General features: G+C 41.3%; 1 long non-coding RNA gene across 1 annotated transcript in view; it reads right to left on the reverse strand.

The window, feature by feature from the left end:
• Positions 1-388: 388 nt before the first annotated feature.
• LOC141414084 (uncharacterized) overlaps positions 389-19725 on the reverse strand; it is a 30196-nt gene continuing 10859 nt past the window's right edge. The window contains exons 2-3 of the long non-coding RNA XR_012439178.1: positions 699-784; positions 389-527 (exon numbers count right to left, since the gene is read on the reverse strand). This is a non-coding gene — a long non-coding RNA (uncharacterized lncRNA). The remainder of the gene's footprint in view (positions 528-698; positions 785-19725) is intronic.

The raw sequence follows: 19725 nt of genomic DNA on the forward strand, positions 1-19725 counted from the left end.
ATGAAGAATTTATAATACTAATGACAGAGAAAGCCTGGTGGGATTACCTACTAGGACGACTGTGGTTAAGCTTTGGAAAAACTTTATTTACTCAATAAATATGATGCATCTATTACGTGTTGCTCAGTTCTTGAGGTACATCAATGAATAAAAGGGAAGAAATCCCTGTGTTCTTGTATTCTAGTAAGAACAATAATAGGGGGAGGGAGGATAAAGGAGAATGATGGAGGACATGAATTCAACTAGGATATATTGTAAGGACTTTCGTAAGTGTCACAATGTACCCTTAGTACAACAATAATATGTTAATAAAAAAGGAGGAAAAACAAACAAACAAGAATAACAAACAGGCAATGACTAATAAAAGCACTTCTTTAATAGCAGGTAGAAATGAATAGGTTTTGTTGTCAGGACACTAAAAGCTGCAGGACATCACAGCTCCTGATCCTGAAGACTCTGTAAATAGTGGCATCAAGTAGTTTGTTAGAAGAACACTCCAATGCACAGGCATACCTCAGGCCAGACCACTGCAGTAAAACAAATGCAATGACAAGATGAACCATAGGATTTTCTTGGCTTTCAAGCGCATGTAAATGTTACATTTACATTATACTGTGTCTACCGAGTGTGTGATAGCATTACATATAGAGAAACTATGTACATATCTTAATTAAAATACTTTACTACAAAATGCTTACACTCATCTGAACCATTGGAAAACTGATGACACAGACTCACTCCACCCAGCCTTGCCACAATCTTCAATTTGAAGATAAAGCAGTATCTGTAAAACACAATAAAGCAAAGCATAACACATTATGCCTGTGTATACTGAAAATGGTTTTAATGTCAGCACAGGTCAGTGTTGTGCTGGTCAATGCTTAACAACTGGCTCTCAAAAAAAAAAGTGAAAACTGAAAAATAGAGCACCGGCTTGAAGCGTTTGTGTTTGCTAGTCTCTTTGATATACATACTCTTCCCATGGTCATCTCAAGCTACTACTGAAATATCACTGAAATCACTGAACACAAAGTAGTGAAGGCATGTTCACAGTGGCTCTGAAGACTAGCACAAGCAAGCTGCAGCACACCACTGGTAATGGGTCCACAGAATAGTGAAACATTGTAGGTAGAAGGGACCCCAGTAATCTGGGGGTCAAGTGTTCTTTCTGTGATGTGTTGAGGTCAACTTCTTTATGTCACCTTACTGATTGGACAAACATATGCAGAAAATTATTTTATTTACCATTAGAGAAAAATATGTGTTTCTTCACATTCAATACTCAAAGATTCTTAGCATTTGTTTGGGCCATGGACAGCTCTGTGGAGTACTATGGGGAGGCGCTGCTCTTCTAGGGAGCTTTAGTGTTTTGGCATGCTTAATATAAGGCATATAAATTCCTGGGCTTTGTCTGCATTTCCTATTTGATTAAACAGAGCTTTTTCTCATTAGTTAAATTATATATTGAGGATTGCTAAATAGTTTCTCTTGAAAAATCAGTCAGAGTTTGGCAGAGACTTGGGGTCTGAAACTCAATCCTTCATGATGTATGAGTCAGTAAATCCAGGTTTCCCTACCTGGAACTTTTCTGCCTCTAAGTTTGCTGTGTGTCTCTCAACAACAAATTAAAACCTTTGTTAGGCTCTGAAGGATGCTTAACTGTTGCTTCACAAAAAAAAAAAAAAAAAAAAAAAAGTAGAAAGCTGCTCCCTCCTCTCCTGACAGACTGATTTCTTCTGCTAGTTGTATTTGCCTGATCATTGTGTACAGGGAATTTTTCATTTCAATGCTGAGACATGAGCAATACTTTGGTGATGTTTTAAATGATATTTAAGGGCCAAACTTAATAAAATTCATTCCTGCTTGGTGCTACCAATGAAAATAATTCAATAAGGCATCAGTAAAATTAGAGAGAATCCCTCATTGCTAGCTCAGTCTGCCCAGCTGTGGGCAACCAGCTTTCAGCATGGCCTGGAAGCTAGTGGGTTTTCTTTTCCTATCAATTGTGGACATATTGCCTGATTTTTAAAATGTGAAATGTTTCACATAGTGAAACAACCACAGAAATTCAAAACCCTGATTCTTAGAATCAAAGCAATATCTGGTACGTAAGTTATTTATTTACATTTATGCAGGGGTAATTTTGCTGGCTGTATAGAAAGAGGAAGAGGTTGACAAACCAAGGAGTTTGAGGAGTTTCTAAAAGTTGGAAAACACACAGAAGCAGATTTCAGCAGCTTTTCTATATACCAATGACAAGCTGAGAAAGAAATCAGGAAAGCAATCCTAGTCACAGTAGCCTCACAAAAGGTGCCTATGAACAAACTAAGGAAGTGAAAGACCTCTGCAATGAAAATTATAAAGTGCTGAAGAAATAGAAGACCCTAGAAGATGGGAAGACCTCCCATGTTCATGGATCAGCAGAATTAATATTGTGAAACTGGCCATCCTCCAGAAGCAGTACTGTCCTGGTAACACCTTGATTTAATCAGTGAAATCCATGTTGCACTGTTCATCTGCAGAGCTATAAGAGGATGAACGTGTGCTGTGTAAGTTGCTGTGTTTGTGGTGACTTGTTACAGCAGCAATAAGAAACTAATACACATATTCTCCTCTGTGTTTCTCAGCCTCCCTATAGTATGGGGATGACAGTTAACATAACATGGGTGGGCATGAGGTATCCCCATCTAGGCTTAGTTTCTGAACTCTCTGTGCAATCTGCCATAATCTATGTGCTGTTTGCACAGGTAAATGCAGAGCTCAGTGAATGAGCCCATGAGGTTCTGGTAGATGGCAGAACCAATGGACACAAGGAGCCTAAAACCCTGTGTTGCCTTTTGGAGAGCTGCCCAGAAATGCTACCCCAACCAAACACGTGGATGTTAAACTACTGAGTGTGCAGAGTTCTTTTTTTTTCTCTCCTGCAGCAGACTTCTCCTTGTATAATTGCTCAAATCAGAAACTCTAAAATAAATTTTTTAAAAGCATTTAATGTTTGCATTTCTAAAAAAGATCAAGCTATATTGAATGCATGAAATGAAAAGTCTGTAATTTAGTACTTCACAATTTTCAAATGACATGAGTGGTACTGGGATAATTTCTACATTTATGGCTTACCAAGTTCTTTAAGTAGCCCTGCTTTTCTGACCACTGAGACACACACCGCTTCAGAGAGAAGACAGAAGGCTCACTGGTGTCTTTAAAGGGTCTTGGAGCCTTTAAAAACAAGTTCCTCCTCCCACAGCTTTCTACTTTTGCTCAGGGATTCCCTTTTCTTGAAAGCTTTGCCCTATTTTCTCCTTCAAGCTCAGCTCAATTCCGTTTCTTCCTCCCCCAAAGTCTTTTTACTATCTCCAAGAAATAATTTATTTTCTTCTTGTATGAATCCATGCATTCTTTCATACTACATATCGCATTTTCTGCTGACCCCTACCTACCTTTGCTACCCCAACATGCACATTAAGCTGTAGCTTCTAGAAAACAGGTGTTAGTCATCACTGACAATGTCCCCACCATAGCTTGTGCTCTGAATGCAATAAATGTCCACACATTTGGCTGGGCACCAGAGGCTCATGCCTGTAATCCTGGCTTCTTGGGAGGCTGAGATTAGGAGGATTTCCATTCAAGGTTAATGTGGGCAAATGATTCTTGAGATCCCATCTCCAAAATAACCAGAACAAAATGAACAAGAGGTGTGGCTTAAGCAGTAGAGCACCTGCTTTGTGAGCGCAAAGCTCTGAGTTAATCCCCAGTTCCACAAAAAAATAAAGAAAAAAGAAAAAAAAATCCACATATTTGCATATCTTAGTAAAATCCACCTTTTCCCCCCACACAGGACCATGTGGTGCCTTTTAAATGGTCACGCAGTGGAGCAAAGATTTCTACAACATATCTTTTTTCATTCATTAAGAACAAATTTGTAATGCCTGCCCTACACGAGGAATCATTCTGAATGCAGGGGCACAGTGTACCTGCATAATTATTGCTTACCATCAAGTAGGACCGTTGCAAAAGCCCAGAGTGTGCTACTGAGTGCGAGGCTCAGTGCAAACGACTCTCCATCAGCCCAAACCTGAGCCAAGGGTCTCCTTTCCAGGACAGCTTCCCTTTCAGGGAAATATAGCCTCTCAACACCTGGGGAGCCTGACACTCCTGTGTTCATATTCACTCACACACAGAATTTTCCAGAACAGGCTGTTCATGTTTCTTTGGCTCCATGTCTATGTCCTCATACCATTACTGATGATGCAACTTGAATGTATTTTATACAACCGAACTCAATTCTACTTTGAAATTGTGAAAGAAGTCTACTCCTCCCATTTTCTTTCCATTAAAAGTCAAGAGCAGTGCATAGGAACAATTTATTAAGGGTCCCTGGGGTGAATCAATCCCAGCCCATTATTTCACCATTTCCTTATAACTCACTGAGAATCATGGGGGAATAACAGGAAAGGGGAGACTTGTTACTTCCTGAATGGTTGTTTGGCCAACACACAGGGACCTCCTCACCCCATGTCAAAAGAACCATCTTCCTCCAACCCCCGCTCCCATCATGGAAGCAGTACTCAACTCAGAGTCATCCCAGGGCCAGGCTGGCTGTGTCAGGCTGTGATTAATGGTTCATATTGGGAGGTAGAATCTGGCCAAGGACAGGGGAAGGCATGATAGGAGGCGATAATTACTAGAACACAATACTTTGAGAATAGGATCTACTACATCCCCAGCACCAACACAATGACTTGGTTCAGTAACTGCTCTGTAATGTTGAAGTGAATGTTAAATGAGCAAGTGAAGAAATGGGTGAATGCATGTCATGTTCTTGCTTCCTCCTCCAAGAATTCTCTGCAAGAGCGTCTCATTAATGTTTCCACCATAAACCAGGAATCAGAAACTTTGTGAGGCATGCAGCCCATCATTCTTAAAACATGCTGCTAATCTCAAAGGCCCAGGTTTCTTGGATGGAAAAAGCACAGGTTAGAGAGAGAACGGTATATTGGGGTCTTTCTAGAGCCCTTTAAAATAGGTGTGAGCCCTGCTTCCCATATGGTTAGTGTCCCAGCATGTTGAACATAGGGATCAGCAGTATACAACAATGGTTTATGGGGCTCTGCAGTCACACAACTCTGGGTTCTATGGCAATGGGGAAACCACTTGACCAGCCTGACCTTCAATTCATCATCCATAGAATGGAGATATTGATATGATGACTAATTTATATGAAATGTGCCTAAAGTATTTGACCCAGCCTCTGGGATGCAGTAACGCTGAACAAATGAGAGCTATTAGTGTGATTAGCTCCAGGCGTGGACGTGCCCTTCATCATTGTGTGACTGATGCAGCAGGCTTGGAGAAAGTAGAAGGAATGAGAATGAGCCTGGCCATCGACTCCTTCCGGATCTGTGATCAGCAGCCCAAGCCTTTTCTTTGGCCCAAGCATCGCTTCAGGTGAAGGCAATACAGGATTTCACAGGAAGGAGAATGGGTGTGTTGGCAGGGATGGTTCACCGTTTGGGAAACCTCTATAGGATATTTTTAGGGACTAAATCCTGGCTAAGTGTCTTAAAGAGCTGTTCTTTTTCCCCCAGATTTATTGAGGAAAATTGACACAAATGTTATATTCTTATGGTATATAGCATGATGTCTTGGTACATGTATATTTAATGAAATGACTAAAGATAATTAATATCTTTATTGCCTCACATACTTTTCATTTTGTGTGGGGTGTGTGTGGGGTGTGTGTGTGTGTAGTGAGAACACTTGAGATCTCCCTTCTTAGTAATTTTCAAGTATTCAGCATATTATTGATAATTACGGTCACCGTCTTATACAATAGGTCGCCAGAGCTTATTCATTGTGTCTAACTGAAAGTTTGTAATCTGTGGTCACTATCTCCCTATTCCTCCCACTCCCAGCCCCTGGTAACCACCATTCTACTCTCTGCTTCTGTAAGTTTGATGTTTTTAGATCCCACATATGCCTTTCTATGCCTGGCTTATTCTACCTAACAGTGATTTCCCATTCCATCCATGTTGTTGTAAATAACAGAATCTCATTCTTTTTTGTGGCTAAGTAGTATTCCATCATGTATACACATCACACTTTCCTTGATGCTGCAATGAACATGAAGTACCTCTTTCAGATAAGATTTCATAGAGCTATTCATTATCTCAACTGAGGGAAAGATAAGAGGAAATAGTGTCCAATGGCTACTAGAGTACTTCTTGCTAGACAGGAAGAAATTCTGGAAGCAAATTAGCCTTCCTAAACAAGGTAGGTGATACACTTCACAGAAAAAGCTTAATGGACTTCATTGAGGAATAATTTATATGCAAGAGTACTCATTCATTCATGGAGTTCAGTGAATTCTGACAAATGAATATGCTCAAGTAACTATTGCCACAGTCAAGTTGTTATACATTTTAATCACCTCAAAAGTTTCCTGGCATCTTTTTATTGCAGTCAACCAACCTCTCCCCATCTCAGTTCCCAAACAATCACTAATCAGTTTTCTGTCATTATAGGCTAATTTTGTCTACTGTAGAATTTATATGAATGAAATTGCCTAATAGGAACTCTTCTGTTTGGCATTTTTGCCTTCCATGTTGTTGCATGTACCCACTGTTTGTTCTTTTTTTTTTTTTTTTGGCAGCACTGGGGTTTGAACTCAGGGCCTCATACTTGGTAGGCGGGTGCTGTACCACTTGAGCCACTCCATCCACCGGCTCTCATTTTTATTACTGAGTATATCTACTGTAGATGATAGTGTCTTCTATAAATTCACATGGACATTCGGGCTGTTTCTAGGTTGTGGTCATGATAAATAAACTGGAGTTTGTGTAAAATTCTTTATGTGGACATATGTTTTGACTTCTCTTGGGTAAATATCTAGGAGAGATATTGCTGGATGATTAGGTAAGCAACTTTTGACAAACTGCCAAATAATTCTTTTTCTTTAATGGCCATAATTTTACAACCCCACCAGCAATTTGAGTGAGTTCCAGGTGTTCCACCTGTGTATTAGAGTTCTCCACAGGAACAGCCAGTAGGAGATTTCAAACACACACACACACACACACACACACACACACAGTCATGTGGTGTGGCTTAATGTGAGGAAATTCTGAGAAATGCAGTCAAGGGCATGGTAAACAAGATGAATAATGAGGCTATTGCCGTATAACGCAGCGTACTGTGTGTGTGTGTGTGTGAGTGTGAGTGTGAGTGTGTGTGTGAGTGGTGCTAGGGATGGAACCCGGGACCTTGCACACATTAGGCACATGCTCTACCATTGAGCTATGTACCCCATCCTTAGCTTTATGTAGCTCAGGCTGACCTGGAACTCACACTCGTCCTGCCACAGTCGGGATCACAAGCACGTGGCCCAGTCAGCATGCTGTCTCAGCAAACTTAAAAAAGAAAAAAGTAGGAGTGCACTCTAAAGTAATGGCAAAAAGTATAGTATAATACATATACAGCCGGTGTGGTGACACATGGCTATAATCCCAGTACTTGGGAGGCTGAGGCAGGAGTTTAAGGCCAGCCAGGGCAACATAGTGTGTTTGAGGCCAGTCTGGGCTACAATAGTGACAGGCTGGCTCAAAAAGGCAAAAGTAAATAAATAAATAAATAAAAACCAGTAGTAGTCCTTCATTATCAAGTATTATGTACTGTACATAATTGTGAGGGACTTTTCTACACCTGGCAGCAGGGTGGTGGTGTTACACCCAGCATCACCACAAACATGGCGCCACTCTCACTAGGTGACAGGAACTTGTCAGCTCTATTGTGATCTATGGCATCTCCATCATACTTGCTATTCTTTGCCAACTAAAAACATCATTCTGTGTCATGTGAGCGTGGCTCTGTGTGTGAGTGTGTGTAGGTTATAGATTAATGGTGAGAATCGAGTGCGTGTGATCATAGATGCTGAGAAGTCACCTGGAGGCTGGAGGACAAGAAGCCGAATGGTGAGATTCAATTTCAAGCTGAAGTCTTGAGAATGGGATGGCGGGGAGGGGCCAGTGCAAGTCTCTGCCACACAAGTCAAGCCAGAAGGCTTAAGAACCAGAAGTGCTGGTGTCAAGGATAGAGGATGATAGCTACCCCTGCTCACACAAAAAGACAGAATTTTTTCTTCCTCTACCTTTTAGTTCTATTTGGGCCCTCAACAGATTGTGTGATGCCTGCCCACAGTGATGAAAGTGGTCTTCTGGTCTTCTTTTCTCAGTCTACCAACTCAAATGTGTTTTTTTGGTGGGGGTGTTGTATTGGGGCTTGAACTCAGGGTTTACACCTTGAGCCACTTCCCCAGCCCCTTTTTTGTGATTGTTTTTTCAAGATAGGTGCTCATGAACTATTTTGCCCAGACTGGCTTCAAACCATGAGGATTACAAGCGTGAGCCACTGGCGCATGGCTGCCAATTCAAATGTTAATTTCTTCTGGAAACACCCTCACAGGCATATCCAGAAATAATATTCTACCAGCTATCTGGGTATCCCTTAGCCCAGTCAAGTTCACATATAAAAGTAACCATCTCATTTTCACCAACAGCTGGTATTTGTGGTAAGCAGAATAGCAGCCCCCAAAGGTGTCCATGTCTTAATTCCCCAAACCTGTGAATGTGTTACCTTATAGATGAGGTTAAGGATCTCGGGATTGGGAAGGTTATCCTGCATTGTCCGGGTATGTGTGTGGAGGCGGGGCAATGCAATACTAAGAGTCCTTAAAAGATGGAAGAAAACAGAAGAGTCAGAGAAGATGACTTGAGGCTGGAAACAGAGGTTGGTGTGATGAAGTCACCAGCTAAGAAATGAAGGCAGCCTCTAAGGAACTGGAAAAGTCAAAGAATAGATCTTCCTTTAGATCTTCCAGAAGGAACACAGCTCCAGACACCTTGATTTGAGCCCTGCCAGACCTATTTCAGATTTCTGACCTCAAAGTCTGTAAGATGATACTTTTGTTTTTTCAAGACACTAAGTTTGTAGCAATTTGTTATAGTACTAACAAGAAACTAATAATGGATTTGAAAAGTTAGTCATCCAATGAATATCTATGTAACTCAGAATGGTTTTAATTCATGTTTGTTTGTCTAATAATATTAGATGTCTTTTAGGAGCTATTCTTCTGTCTTCATCTGTTCAATGTTTTTGTCCATTTTTAATTATATTCTCTTATTGTTTAGTTGTGGTTCTTTTTTAGTTTTTTGGCAGTACTGGAATTTGAACTGGTGTCCTTGTGTTTCTTAGGCTAGTGCAAATCCATTTTTAATTCGTGCACTGTGACTATTCTCTCCAAGTATTTGCTTGCCTCAGGGCCTTGTGATTGCTACAGGCAGGAGCTCTACCACTTGAGCTATGTCCCAGCCCTTTTTGCTTTGGTTTATTTTCCTGGTAGGTTCCCCCACTTTTGCCAAAGGCTAGCAATTAGACAGTGATTCTCCTACCTTTTCCTCCCATGCAGCTGGGATGACAGTCAAGCACTACTATACCTTTTATTGGTTGAAATGGCATCCTGTGAACTTTTTCCTGGACTGGCTTCAAGTCACAATCTTCCTGATCACCGCCATCTGAGAAGCTAGGATTACAGGTTGGCCCACCACACTTGGCCATTTTTATTTTCTTAATGGTGCCTTTTGAAGGGCAGAAGTTTTTATTTTGATAAAATCCAATTTATCGAGTTTTTTATTTTTATACTTTATGGGTTTCGAGTCTTATTGCCTATCCCCAAATAGCAGGAAATTGGGCATATGCTTTCTTCCAAAAGTTCTATAATTTCAGTATTTTTTTTTTTTTGAGGTGCAGGACCTCGTGTATGCTAGCCAAGCACTCTTCATCTGAAGAGCCTCCTTGAGCCTTGTGATATGTGTTAGTTAAGATGCTGTGTTTGAAGACCGAGGCTCTGCTGACTTTGGAAGAATCTTCCCAGGCAATCTTACAACTTCATTAATCTCCATCTCTGCTTGATAGTGGCTAGAACTACTGACTTTGTGAGAGAAAGAGACCACAAGAGAAAATATCTCCTCTTGCCCATTTGTCTCTCTGATTACATGATAGGAGTTAACAAGGTGAGACATAATAATTTTACTGCATTTTGATGCCCTGCTAGACAAACTTTCACAAAGTAGGCCCACTTCACAGATGAGGAAACTGAGAGTCATGGAGTTTAATTGCTCACTATAGTCACACAAGTATAATCAGTCCTGGAATTTAAGTTCCTATCTCATGGAGATATTTTCAGCTTTTACATCTGACAGTGTGACTTCTCACTCTTCTAATACTCTACGCTTTTCTCAGTGGGAAATATTATTTCTCTAAAGCCAAAAAACATTAGCTAAGTTCTGTGAAATGATGAAGGGAACAACCCAAGGCTTCCTTGCTCTTCCCTTAGGGAAAGAGATTTGGGGCATGACTTGTGTTTCCAGTATGCTGAACCACTTTAGGGGAAAACCAAGGCAATTAACTGGGCAAGGTGTGGAGCAAAATGCAGATGATGTGTGGAGACTTTTTTGGAATTTGGGAGCTTCGAGGTTGAAGGAATGAATGACCGCGGAGAATGGCCTCTAATGATGGTGACTCTGAAAGGCATGTGTGCACACAACCACTGGGGACCAGAGACCCTTGTGCAGAACCACAACAGCCATGGCTCTAGAGGAAGGATGGCTGAGGACCATGTCTGTGGCCTCTTGGGAGCTGCAGGAATTATAGAGTCAGGCCCCCCAAACTATGACCCCTCCTAGAGCTAGTATTCTGGCTGTCTCTGACTAGTTGTAGTTTTTACCCCAACTTCTTAATTCCCAGTGCCTCAGTTTTCTATCTTGTTGACATAGAAGTATTGTTAGGTGCTAAACTCCCGTTATCCAAATTCCAACTCTCATATTTACTTACTCTGTGATTCTGGACAAGTTGCTTGATTTGTTTAATTTTTTTTTCACCTGTAAACTGGGGCAATCCTTATATGGATGAATATTCTTCCTATTTTAACTCTAGAAAAGAATGTGAAAATATAGCAAAAAGTATTATCTTCCTCAAAAATGTATTTCTATGTCCGTGGATAATGCTAACACAATTCTATAGTGTTAAGATAAGGATCTCACAGATGACACAATGTCTTTTTATTTTTCTTTCCAGATTTGATGGTTTCAGTTAAGTGGGGAGAATGAGTCATAACCAACAGGGATGGGAAGTCTAGCATCTCCAGTTGCTGTCTTAAACTCATGGGTCAGCCCCTCGTCAGCAGCTGAACTAAGCCTTTAAGCTCAGGTTGCCTCACTTGTACTTGGACAAGACTCACTCTGCTGCCCAGACTTCTTAGTGCTACATGCTGTCAGGAACCCTTTCTCAACAGTGAGAGGATTGTGGGGTTTGCTGAGTGACACTAGAGGAAGGAGAAATGACAAAAGGAGCTAGGTGGGAGGAGAGAGTTCCCAAAGCAAATACAGATGCGTCCCAGCTTGGAATGGTCCAATTTGGGATTTTTTTTTTTTTTGACTTTACGATGGTATCTAAGTACTGATGTGTTCTTTAGAAACTGTACCTCACATTTTTTTTATCTTTTATTATTCATATGTGCATACAAGGCTTGAGTCATTTCTCCCCCCTGCCCCCACCCCCTCCCTTACCACCCACTCCGCCCCCTCCCTCTCCCCCCCACCTCCTCAATAACCAACAGAAACTATTTTGCCCTTATTTCTAATTTTGTTGTAGAGAGAGTATAAGCAATAATAGGAAGGAACAAGGGTTTTTGCTGGTTGAGATAAGGATAGCTATACAGGGCATTGACTCTCATTGATTTCCTGTGCGTGTGTGTTACCTTCTGGGTTGTTTTTGATCTAACCTTTTCTCTAGTTCCTGTTCCCCTTTTCCTATTGGCCTCAGTTGCATTTAAGGTATCTGATTTAGTTTCTCTGCATTAAGGGCAACAAATGCTAGCTAATTTTTTAGGTGTCTTACCTATCCTCACCCCTCCCTTGTGTGCTCTCGCTTTTATCATGTGCTCATAGTCCAATCCCATTGTTGTGTTTGCCCTTGATCTAATGTCCACATATGAGGGAGAACATAGGATTTTTGGTCTTTTGGGCCAGGCTAACCTCACTCAGAATGATGTTCTCCAATTCCATCCATTTACCAGCAAATGCTAACATTTCGTTCTTCATGGCTGCATAAAATTCCATTGGTACCTCACATTTTGAATTTTGCTCTATTCTCAGGCTAGTGACAGGTACTGTGATGCCAATGCAATGCTAGCACAGCATCCAGTGGTGCAAGTTTGAGGGGAAAACACTAATAACTCTACAGTGTGTTGTGCTTTGAAGCTATGATGTTCTATAGGCTTGGTGTCTTAAATGTGTTTCTGGTTTTGTTTTCCCTTTGGTGGTACTGGAGGTTGAACTCAGGTCTCATGTTTGCTAGGCAGGCACTCTACCATTTGAGCCCTTTTTGCTTTGGTTATCTTTGAGATAGAGTTGGGCTTTGTACCCCTGACTGGCCTGGACTGCCATCTTCCTATCTATGCTTTCTCATGTAAATGGGATGACAATGGAGTGACACCATGCCCTGCCATTGGTCGAAATGGGGTCTTGTGAACTTTTTGCCTATGCTGGCTTGAAGCAGTGACCATCCTGATTTCTGCCTCCTGAGTAGCTAGGATTATAGGTGTGAGCCACTGTGTTGGGCCCGAATGTGTTTTTATCTTATGATATTTCTAATTTACAATGGGTTGATTAGAATGACTACTTTTTTGTTTTTACAAGATTACCAACTCTCAGAAAAAAAGACCATGAGTCTGTGGACCACAGAACTTCTCCACCTCTTCATGTGTCATAGGTCTGTCTTGTCTCATTTATTGGATGCCCCTAGGCCCCAGCCCAGAGTTGGTAAGTGGTCAGTGTTTCATAACTACTTGTTGAACTGCATTAAATACATACCATCAGACTTGGACAGAACCCAAAGGGATCTGAGTTGGAAGACTTTGCCAAGTTTTAACTAGAATTCTACCTTTTTCTTTTAAGTTTAGAGATATAAAAGTTGGGTTGCCATGTATTTGCAAATTTTTTTTTCCTGGCTTGTCATTTGCTTTTAAAGCACAGTGTCAAAGGGGTATGATGAACTCTTCAATAATGGTGTGAAAAAGACAATTAGAAAGCTTGGAAGGACACGGAATTTTGCCAGGCATGTCTGGCAGAGGAACCACTTCCCTGGATGTGGTCAGTCAGTCAGTGGATGTCACTTGAGATGTCTGTTTATCTGCCACTACACGAATGCGGGAAGGGTGGCCAGGTGTTTGCCTCGGTGTCACTGAAATAATCCTCAGTCTTGGTCAGTCTTGGTTATCTCACACCAGGGCTGACGATAAACCCCAGTTTATCTGGGGTTGTTCCTCTGTGCACCTGTTGTGCCCATGGGATTGCTAACGGTGCTTCCTTTCCTTCTCACAAGTGCTCTGGCTGGGACGATAAGTGATAAGGCACTCCATTCATTCCTCTTCTTTCTAGTCTTAGTCAAAACTTCATGGAGACTTGAGTTATATGGGCAGATAATTATCAATAATCAGTATTAGTTTATATCAAATTTCTATTTTAATCAAAGTAACATTTTTAAGGTGTTTTAAAAGGCAAGTAGAACTATATGACTTAAGAGCAAAAAATATCAAGTTCCTGCCTCAGTTTCCTGCTCCTGGCAACCTCTTCTAATTCCTACCTATTTCTTCTGATATTTACCATAAGTAATATAACTTCCTATTGTGAAAGGATCTTAGCTTTTCTCTACAATCTACACACCTCCCATCTCCTTGTTCTCCCCTGACATTTCTCACCTAGTGATGTTGTCTTATCTCATTTTTGTCTTTACAAATTTATGTACAATGTCTTAAAAATCTTTTTCTTGGTTTATTAGCAGAATTCAGAACAATGATCACATGTTCCTACACACCATGCCTAGCAGAGCTCTAATCATGTCCTCCCCCAGCTCTGCTCATTTACTGAGCCATCGCCCTGAGGAAGCACTTTTGCCTCCACCTTCCTTGCATGCTTTGTAATCATCATTGGGTTCTTTGGCCATGTTGTTTTCAGGCTGTGAACTTTGGTCAGTTTGTGTGTCCTGATCAAGTTTTCCTTCAGGACCCCATAAGATCAATTTCTGTACATAAAATATCCTTTTTGTGGTGCTGGGGTTTGAACTCAGGGCCTCCTGCTTGCTAGGCAGGAGCTTTACTACTTGAGCCATTCCCCCAGCCCTTTTTGCTTTGTGTATTTTTCAAATAGGGTCTCAAGTTTATGACCAGCCAGCCTAGGACCATGATCCTACTATTTTCACTTCCCGTGTAGCTGGAATGAAAATCATGCACCACTATGCCCTCTTTTATTGCTTGAGATGGGACTTTGCTAATTTTTTTGCAAGGGCTGGTCTGGAACCTCGATCCTTCCAATCTCCACCTCCCCAGTAGCTTAGATTACAAGTATAAGCTATCAAATTTACATGTAAAGTATCTTTGTAAAATGTATTCAATTCCCCTTTAATCCAACAATATTTTCAGAGAGGCATATGAAAGTGATTTTTAAAAATTGCATGAGGTACTATTCAAACAGAAACATCATTATTGTCAACAGTAACAAAGTGGAAAAATGCATGTACTCTTAAATTATGACAATAAGACACTACTCTCTGACTGACCCATCAATTCATCAGACTTCAGACTGCATTTCCAACAGTACAACATTCAGCTAAGGAAAAGCTACCAGTCTTGGTTTCCAGAATATCCTGTAGGGTAGAACTGCTCAGTATCATGTTTCTTTAAATACATAAATCAGCCAGGTCATCTGAGGTCCCTGATTCCCAGTGCTCACCCTTCTCATTCCGTAGGCCACGTAAATTCTGAGCAGCATCAGGTCATAAGTGAGGATTTACATTCGAGGGGAATGCCAGGTTTCTCAAGTGAGAACATGAAATGCCCCACAAATCCATCATAATCCCAATTTCAGAACTTCTCAGCAGGATGGCATTTCGTTTTGCTGAACTGTCAATGTTATCTGGATCTGAAAGATTTTTCCATTGAATTCATTCAGAAAATTTTTTTGAATATCTCCTACCTTTCAGACACCAGGAGTAGCTGATGAAAATACTAGTTAGCATTTATGTACTTACTATATTCTATATGTTTACATAAATTAGCTCTTTTAGTTCTCATAGTGGTCACATGAGAGTGCTATTATGATTCCTATTGTACAGATGAGAAAACTGAGGCACAGATATAAGTAACTTAATTCATGTAATATCATCAATTTCTCAATCTGAAGTGATTTTGCCCCTCCCCCAGGGAACATTTGGCAAGGTCTAGAGGCATTTTTAATTCTTGTGACTGGTGGTGGTGATGTTTTAGAGACTGGAGAGGCTATTAAACATCCTATAATACAAAGACCAGCCACTACCACAAAGAATATCCCAGGCCAAATTATCAATAGTGCCGCCATTGAGCAGCTTTGATGTATACCAGCCAGCACCTAGAATTCTTCTGACAACTGTTATTGGGCCAGTCAGTGATAGACATCTGACTTAGTGTGACCCAATCAGACTAAAGAGGAGGGCTTTGGGAATGATCACTTCCATTTGCTCTAACCTCCTTGTGATGCACAAAAAGTGCATAGCCTGGTACCTGTGGCAGCCATCGTATTACACTGAGAAGAATCAGGGCTGCCATGAAGCAGATGCTGATTTCAGCAGAACGAAAGGACAGGAATAACCTATGCCCTGGAGAACATTACTGAGCAGCACTGAACTGTATCTTTCCTGGAACCCGAGCCATCTCTGGACTTCAAGTTTTGTAAGACAACACATTCACAGTACTTCAACTGTTTGAGGGGGGAGTTTTCTGTTTCAGGTAGCTACAAGTATCATACCCAACCTGCATTGCTAATCCCAGATTTATTGGAAAAGTCAACAAAGTCTTTCACATGATGACATTCCTCTTCAGAAATGTGTATTTCATCCTCTGGCAACACTTTTTTTTCCTGGGGAGATTAGGAGACACCTTCCCCAGCTGGTTCTCCTGCTGACTGACTGGATATACACACAGTAGAGATTTTGTTATCAGGCAGTTAGAGTTCAATGCCTGTGGTGAAGATGGAGGAGGGAAGACCAAAGACGGCAGGTGCAGTATAAGTAGAAACATGGAATATTATTCATATGGGAAAAACCCCCACAGATAAATGAACTGTTGAACTCCATGGTATGAACATTCTGCTTATGGGAATGTGTAAGATGGAAAGTGTGGGCTGTAGTGATTTGGAGGAGGTGGACTTGGGAGTGAAGACCATTGCCATGTGTCCCAGGTCATTTGGGTTAGTACAGTGAGGGAATTGAAAAAGATGACCTTTGATCCTTGCTCCAGCCTGACGTTCTATCATTTGAAACTATTCACAATAGCCAAGTTATGGAAACAGCCAAGATGCCCCACCACTGACGAATGGATTAAGAAAATGTAGTATCTATACACAACAGAATTTTATGCAGCCATGAAGAAGAACGAAATGTTATCATTCGCTGGTAAATGGATGGAATTGGAGAACATCATTCTGAGTGAGGTTAGCCTGGCCCAAAAGACCAAAAATCATATGTTCTCCCTCATATGTGGACATTAGATCAAGGGCAAACACAACAAGGGGATTGGACTTTGAACACATGATAAAAGTGAGAGCACACAAGGGAGGGGTGAGGATAGGTAAGACACCTAAAAAATTAGCTAGCATTTGTTGCCCTTAACGCAGAGAAACTAAAGCAGATTCCTTAAAAGCAACTGAGGCCAATAGGAAAAGGGGACCAGGAACTAGAGAAAAGGTTAGATTAAAAAGAATTAACCTAGAAGGTAACACACACGCACAGGAAATCAATGTGAGTTAACTCCCTGTATAGCTATCCTTATCTCAACCAGCAAAAACCCTTGTTCCTTCCTATTATTGCTTATACTCTCTCTACAACAAAATTAGAAATAAGGGCAAAATAGTTTCTGTTGGGTATTGAGGGGGGGAGAGGGAGGGGGCGGAGTGGGTGGTAAGGGAGGGGGTGGGGGCAGGGGGGAGAAATGACCCAAGCCTTGTATGCACATATGAATAATAAAAGAAAAAAAAATTAAAAAAAGAAAATGGTGGCCTGAACTATTTGGCATCCACATGGCATCCTATGGACGCCAGTGGTGATAATTTCCATTATTTACTTTGGAAGCAACAATCTTGTTATTGCCCATGTACCTGGGTGAGGTATAATCAAGGGACCCACCCCTTCATCCCATCAGGCATGGCTGTGAGAAGGGAGATAGAAGCCTGGCTTAGAGAGCTTGAGAATGCATCAGATGAAGTGTGTTGAATGACTTTCTTAAGCATCTCTCTCACAGTAGGGAGTGTCCTGGAGTCTATACAGACAGCATCTTTTTGTTTTGAAAATCAATTCTGAGTTTGGTTTCTGAGCCCTGAAAGATATAATTACTCCAACATGATCTGCCAGAAATAATAGGTGTTTTTATGGTACATGACATTATATGTGCTTTCCTACATAACCTCAGGGACTGCCGATCCTTCTCATCCTGGTTTTGACCATCAGAAGTCAAACATGTACTCCCCTGTGGTACTTTTCTTCAGGTCTCAGATGTGCACAGAAAAACAGCAGGGAAATCTGCCACCCAGGGAGGGTAAACTGCTGACATCCATGCTCACCGATCCTGCCAAGGGGCAGACATACCACCTAAGCCTTGCCTGCGCACCTTCCCTGGGACTCCAGAGTTTCTCATTCGGTCCCTGCGTTGCCATATCAGGCATTTGCCTGAGACTGAAGACTGAGACTGAGACTGCCTGGAGACTCTTCTGGCTTGCAGGAGTCTCACCTGAAGTTAGTGATCTGGTCTTAACCCAGGGGCTGGGCATCAGATACAGCATAGTGTTTTTCAAACTGCATGTGAAGACTATTAAGGGTCTTAGCACAAATTTAAAACAGAACAGAACAGAGGAGAAGAGGAGGAGGTAAAATATCACAGAGGCCTGGGTGTAATTGGGGCAACTATTGCTTGGTGAAGCTTCAGTTGTGTGAATTCATGAGTTTGAATGCACAACAGGATATCTCAATGGAAAATCCATTTCTGACAATGGATGACATGTACAATAATTTGAGCCAGATGTGGTGGTGCACACCTAGAATCCCAGGAGGTGAAGGTAATGTTGTCAAGGTTTATCCATATTATAGTAGGGATTAGAATTCCTTTTTTTTTTTTTTTTTGTGGTACTGGGGTTTGAACTCAGGGCCTCATGCTTGCTAGCTAGGCACTCTACCACTTGAGCCACTCCACCAGCCCATGAATTTCATTTGTTTTTAAGGCCAAATAGTCTTCATTTGTGTATAGTCAGGTATTATTTTTAAAATACCCTTTGCAGCCAGGCACTGGTGGCTCGCACCTGTAAGTAGCTAGGGCTAATTGGGAGGCTGAGATTGGGAGGATCACAGTTTGAAGCCAGCCTGGGCAAACAGTTCCTGAGACCCTATCTCAAAATCAATCAAAGAAAAATGAACTGGCAGAGTGACTAAAGTGGTAGAGCACCTGTTTGCAAGCATGAAGTCCCTGAGTTCAAACCTTAGTCAGTCCCACCAGAAAAAAAAAAAAAGAAAAAGAAAAAGATACCCTTTGCTTAGAAAATGTGTGATGCTCATTTTGGACCAGCAGAGAAGAATGTTAGGGAGTTTTTACTGTCTGCAAAAGAACAGAAGACAGTAGACCAAAAAGCCTACAGCACCCCCTCCTCAAAAAAATCTGGTGACTGACTTCTCTGGCTTTCTTTTGCTGACTCTGGAAATATTAAAAGATTAAAGCAAGAGATTTCTTTTCCCCAGGATGCCAAACTTCAAAACCTGTTGAGAATTTTGGTCCTCATGCCCAGAAGTGGGACCTAGCTTCCCTTGAAAGTAAGCTGACTTACTCAGGGTGACATGTTAGCATTGTTAGTGGAAACAGAAAACAAGCCTGTTTTGAGAGGTTTCTCTCATTTGAACCTCCTCTTTTTTCCTTAAAGCATGTTAGCTATGATTTCTAGGGCAGATAGTTCTCAATGTGTTTTTCCCCTCTCCCCCTCACTACCCAGGTTCTAGATGACTAAGGCTTGGAAAGAAAATAAAGTAGGTATTCATACAGAATGGTTGTTAGAAATGAGACTAAAAGTGAAATGGAGCAAAGAATCCTGTTGTTTAGATATCTGATGATGTCATCCCAATGATTTAGTGACAGATTCTGGTGAAAGCTGCCTGGGTAAGCAACATGGATATAGTTCATGTTTCCAGAAGTGGAATCCCACCTGAGTGTGTCTATGGGGCTATTAGACAATCCAGTTCTAGTCTCTACTACTCACATTTATTGGGCTGGGCTATTTCCTATATATTTTACACATATTTCTCTCATTTAGTTCTCACAGTAACCTGATGGCAGGTTCTATTATGATTCCCATTTGTAGTTGAAGACAGGGTGAATAATTTATGCAAAGTCACACAGCCAGTAGCTTCAGAGCTGAGTTTCCAGTTCAGGTGGTTGGGATCTAGCACCTGTACTCCTCAGCACCCTTCCACACTGTCCTCACTCAGTTATCTTAGAAGCCAAGAGGCCCTCCCAGTGATCCAGCTCAGCCTTAAAGAGGTTTCCGAAGGGTTTTATATGGTTAGTCTCTTGAGAGTTATTACACACCACAAACTCATGGGGATATT

This window comes from Castor canadensis, chromosome 11 (assembly GCF_047511655.1).
Source record: "Castor canadensis chromosome 11, mCasCan1.hap1v2, whole genome shotgun sequence".
In the NCBI taxonomy this organism is placed as follows: Eukaryota; Metazoa; Chordata; class Mammalia; order Rodentia; family Castoridae; genus Castor; species Castor canadensis.